We start from the raw sequence: 5965 nt of genomic DNA on the forward strand, positions 1-5965 counted from the left end.
ATAGAATTTGGAAAACCAAATTGCATCTAACCCCCAAAATATATGTAGCTTACAACATACCAAAATTGAATTGCACAACATTGACTAGGTCATATTTCGATTTCCATGATGCCATCATGATAATAGTACTTTTAATTTGGGTCCTTTTTAAGAGTTTTTTAAACCTTTCATATGGATTTTTTTTTTTCACTTCACTTCACCAATATAGTACCCAAAAAATAACAAATCTTGATTTTATCCTATTTTGATTTTTGACTTCACTTCATAATCAATACATTTAACAAAAACATTTTAATCATTTTTCTTAGTGTATTAACAAGGATATATACAAGGTTTGAATTTAAATAATATTTTCAAAAAAGCACTTGAAATTTTAAGAGTCCAATTTTATCGTGCATAAGACTTTTTTTTTTTTTTCCTTCCTTTTTCTTTTAAGATATGTGCATATAATTTAAACATTAGCTCAAATTGAAATATGATCCAAAAGTAGTTTTGGGTGTTTAAAAATTCATGTTTTGGGTTGGTGATCCCACTTTTGATTTTAAAATTTTGACTTTTCTGTTTTGGGAGTTAGGAGAAGACCATTCATGAAGTTTCTTCAAAATAAAGTCAATTGCATATCTAAAATAAACTTGAATATTCCAAAATGAAAAGTTAAAGTTCTTCCACCTTTGAGCTTTCATCAAGAGGGGTAAAGATGCATTACCCTCATTTTAAAGTGAATTGAAGGCACAAACTTATAATTTGATACATGATAGAATGAAAAATAATAATAATAATAATTGAATACAACATATACATTTTACTATGATTTAATCCCACTAAAATTTTTGCTAGTTACAAAACAAGATGCCCCTTGAAATATATATATAATAAACTTAGCCTTACCCCAACTAAATGAAGTCAACTATATGGATCTATTTAAATAAATAAATAAATAATAAAAGAGAAAGAAAGAGAGAGAGAGAAAGAGAGAGATCCTAACAAGTTAAGAGAATCTCAGCTAAATGGGGTCAGTTACGTAGATCTTGCCCTCCAATAAGCTTTATCCAAGGTCATATTTGGGACAAGACTAGAACTATGCATGACATTCCTTACTATTTCATGTATGATCATTTTAGGTCTACTCCTAAGGTCTTCTTTAAACATCACCAAACCATCTCAAAATACATGCCTTAAAAATAAAATCTTCAAAAAATAACCAAAAAATAAAATAAAAAAGAAAAATAATTTTGTGCAGTCGTTTCTCTCTCTCTCCACTTTTACTTCTTTTGCTCCATAGGATTTGGGGCATGGATTGAATTGGCTCAATCTGGATCAGTTTCTGCTTTCTGATCGAGATCAACCAACCCTAGCTAAAAAGGCAAAACCAACAAATGATATGACCACACCGAAGATCGAGTTCTAAGCATGGTCAACTTGAATAATCAATATTGAAGGCATTTATGGTTATGGGAAGAATTGGGTCCTTCTTAACCAAACTAGAAGTTGGGAAGGGTTCAACACTACTTTATTGCGTTGAAGAAGTCGTCTTAACAAAGACAGCTTAATTTACAATTAGACTCACAGACCCCATTACTTTCCCCTAAAGAGTGGTGAAGTATAGTCTTTTTAGGCAAGCTTGCTTATTAATTTACAATTCTCTCTCTCTCTCTCTCTCTCTCTCTCTCTCTCTCTCTCTCTCTCATAAATAAAATGATAGCCCCAACACCCAACCTCATGCAGATAGGTTGTTGACTTTTCCATGTATAATTCCTAAGGTGACTTCAAAAAAATATATAATATATATATATATTTTTTAACAAGGTCATGAGGATAATGGAAGATGGGCCACATTGAGAGGGTAAACATTTACTTGCAAAGATGGGGATTCGACCCATTTCCCAGTTGACTTGATCGTCTTTCTTTTAGTTTGAGAGGGTAAACATTTACTTGCAAAGATGGGGATTCGACCCATTTCCCAGTTGACTTGATCGTCTTTCTTTTAGTTTGAGAGGGTAAACATTTACTTGCAAAGATGGGGATTCGATCCATTTCCCAGTTGACTTGATCATCTTTCTTTTAGTTTGAGAGGGTAAACATTTACTTGCAAAGACGGGGATTCGACCCATTTCCTAATTGACTTGATCATCTTTCTTTTAGTTGCACAAAGAGATAGCTGTTAAGAACTTCTCCCATCTAGGTCAATGCAATAGTAGAAGTTTGAAACCCAATATTTTTTCCCTTCTTATTATTTATTTATTTATTATTATTTTTTTAATTTAGAAAAGTAATGTTTCAAGGTTCAATTACAACAATATCAAGGCAAGAGAATGTTGTCTACTTGTGATCTTTACGTTCAGACATAATTGATCATGAAATTACCTAACGCATCGGAGCAGCTGAGTATTTTCATGCTTATAGTTGTGTTTGGCACTTTAGGCATAGAGTAACGCAAGCTGGCAGCCTTCTTTCTCTCATAATATTTGGCAAAGAGAATTTTGTTCAGGAGTGTGTCCTACGTCAGTATTTCCATGGGCCAAACTCTCTCATCTGTATGTAAAAAGACATTTCTACTCCTTATTTGGGGAGGAGAGAAGTAGACACAAAAAGCACTAACGTAGGCCATACTCTTGGCAAAGAACCACTTGCCATAATATTATTATTTTTTTTTTCAAGGATACAAAAGAACTAAATAGAAAATGAGCTTAGAGCTCTAATGTTGCGAAACCCTCTCACACTTGGTGATCATATTGTTAATCATTTTTCATTATAGTATCCTTAAAAATAAAATAAATAAGAGAAAACTTAAGAAATAGCCATTAAAAACACTAAGAAGATCCCAAGCATGGCAAACATAGTTGAGATAGATTACAAAAATAACAAATGTCTAGCTATTAATAAAGAGGTCCTACATTTATCCAATAGTCAACTTCCAAATAATTTTAAAATAAAACAAAACCTCAAAGTCATTAAAGCATGAAGATCTTTTCTCTTGATATTATGATTAAAAAATATATATTTATATAATTAATTATCCAAAAGGTTAGCGTGTGCCAAATATGAAATTATTACTTAATGTAGTTATTGTACTCTCTTAGTGGAGGCTCCCTTTACTATGATTTATGTTGAAAGAGAGTCATTTTTGAATAATTTTTAAGGTCTTTAGTGTGTCTCTAAGAAAATTTATATTATGAGTAGATGGGTTAAGGCTTTGTGAGTTAAGTTGGCTAATATATTTTCAATTTTTACTAAATATCCATTGATCTTGATAAGTAATTATATTCATCGAACTGTGTTGGTTAGGAGGATAGGATGATACACAATTTCTTCTTTTTAGAACCAAATAGTCCATCCAAATAGATAGATAAATAAATAAATAGAACGAGATGCAAATTCTTGGATGCAATGAGTTTTCTCAATCATGATCTTCTAAACTCTCACTTCGGATTTTCAGCTTTTTGCAAGCTTTGCTTAAAATTACAATCGTATCATACAAAATAGATATTTGCACATAGAGACAATTTATATATATATATATATATATATTTATATCTTAGAAGAAATTCTAACACCACTAGAATAATATGATCCCACATTTTTATGATAAAGGTGTTATATTCCAATTAGGTTACTTGAAATTTTTTTTATAAACAAATCTATGAAAAAAAAAAAAAAAAACAATTTCGGAAAAGAAAGTATTTCATAAAAACAAAGTTTCAACTCATGTCAACAGGACTGTGGATACCATTATTTCTTTAATCTTTTGGTACAATAGAATTCTTTAGAAAAAGGAGGAGACAACAAAGCACTACAATTGTTCAACAACCAAGGCAGAAAGAGTACTCCAAAACAAACGAAATTTATATAATAGACCTAAAGCATAATCCGCCAAAATTTGAGCCACATTACTGATAGCTCTATGAGTAAAAATCAAAGTGTCCATAAACCATCTACCTATTATCTTTAAAATTAGACACTACAACAAGAGAGTACAAAAACACCTCAACCCCATTGAGCAGCTACAAGTGTCCAAGTCCTTTACTATGGCTTCTGTATCTTCTGATGCTTAGCACTCATTTCTTTTTCTTTCTTTTGCTCTAAGAATATTTCTAGTATAATGGAAATTTTAATTTACATGAGAAAAAAAAACCTAGATTTAAAATTTTCATTAATAACAATTGTAGTAATTAATGAATGTCCTAATTCCCAATGATTGGTGAAAATCTAGAGAAAATCCTTCTTTTATGATTATATAACAAAAACACTAGAACATCTCAAAGTAATAGAAAAAATCTCTTTAAGAAATAGAAGAGATTGTAGTATCCTAGATAGGCCAACGTAAAAAAAAATAAATCTTGACTCTCCTTGCTAATATTAACACCAAATTAAATTAGTTAAAAGAGCTTTCAAGCCTTTTTTTTTTTTTACATAAAATTAAAACTAAAAAAACTCTTCATGATACCCAAAGAAGATCTTTTTTTATTTTTTTATTTTTTGAAGAAATGCAATCTTTAATTTTTTAGTTTTGGTTTGAGAAAATTGCAAAGGGATCATAAACTAATGGAGTTATTTTTTTTTTTTTCTAATTCGGTTTCACTTGTTGCTCACAATCGTTAAGATCATTTCGGTTCATGATCTTCTCGGATCCAAATGAAGTCAGCATTTTTGGCATACATGAGTACATGACCCTTTTGTGGGTATTTTTTTTTTTTTTTTTAAACCCACCAATCAAAATCCACAATAATAACAACACCACCAATAATAATAATAATAATTAATCTAACTGATCAATTGTTAAGTAATGTTTATTATATAAGCCCATTAGGATAGCACTAACGACCTACCCCTTAAGTTTAGATTGCTTTTAGAAAGAGAACAGCTCTGGATTCTTGACTTTTGAGGTTTAGCCCACTTGGGAATGAATGGATGGTTTAGCTGTATTTTGTAGGTACTTAGATATTGCACCAATAACCTACCCATGCCACCACTTTGCTCTCTCTCAGAGTCTCTCTCGTGAGAGTAGTGCCTTCCCCGCCAGGCCCCTTTAACCTAAGCAAATCATCTCATTAGGTTGGTTCCTAATTAATTCCTGCCAAGTTAGATAGAGATTAGTGACAAAATGTAAAGATTTATATTAATATCTACAACACTATTGAAAGCATTGTGAATTTATATTAATATCTACAACAGCACTGCTTAGGATGGATTATGGTGATAAACTTTTATCACTACCTTTATTATTCGATGGGTTGGTATTTGGTAAGCTTTCTTAAGCAACGAAGTTTACTATTCTCTCACTGTGTTCACTGCAAGCATAATTGTTTACCTTTTGATGGGTTTCTACTTTCTAACAAACATGGACACCCACAAGAGGTGTATGATCGACATCAACTAAACCCTTCAATTGGCGAACAAATTTAATTATCATAGAATGAGAATAGTGCGAAAATTAGAGAGGAATGTATCTTTGAATAACACTTGTATTTTGAAGAGGACATATTTTAATTGTTCATTGTCTTATTCTCAAAAGTTATAAAGATAAGAGTATAAAAATATTTTAAAAATAATTTAAAAATGACATATCATTATCATTATGTCATTATCAAAATATGCCATTGTCTTGAATATTTTTCAAGTACAAATGTGAAATTACACTATTATCCTCACTGGAACACCAAAAGGCCAAAAATGTAATGTTACAAATTATTTGACATCATAAAGAGTGTCAATAAGAAAATCCAAAAAGTATTGAATTTTCCTCAAATCATGCTAGAAGATGAATTCCTTCACTGATGGACATTATTGGCCTTGGATGGGTATCCGGAAGAGTGGAGGGTATTTTAACCTCCAACAAATGGGTGTAATTGGTGAAGGAAAATTTTCTCTTGATTTCCCCACTTTATTTCATTGAAAGACCCATTAATTATGAGCAAAAGTTTTCGAGAGAATCTCTTCATACTCTTACTATTGAAATACCTTTTTT

Source organism: Macadamia integrifolia, chromosome 2 (genome assembly GCF_013358625.1).
Source record: "Macadamia integrifolia cultivar HAES 741 chromosome 2, SCU_Mint_v3, whole genome shotgun sequence".
Taxonomy (NCBI): domain Eukaryota; kingdom Viridiplantae; phylum Streptophyta; class Magnoliopsida; order Proteales; family Proteaceae; genus Macadamia; species Macadamia integrifolia.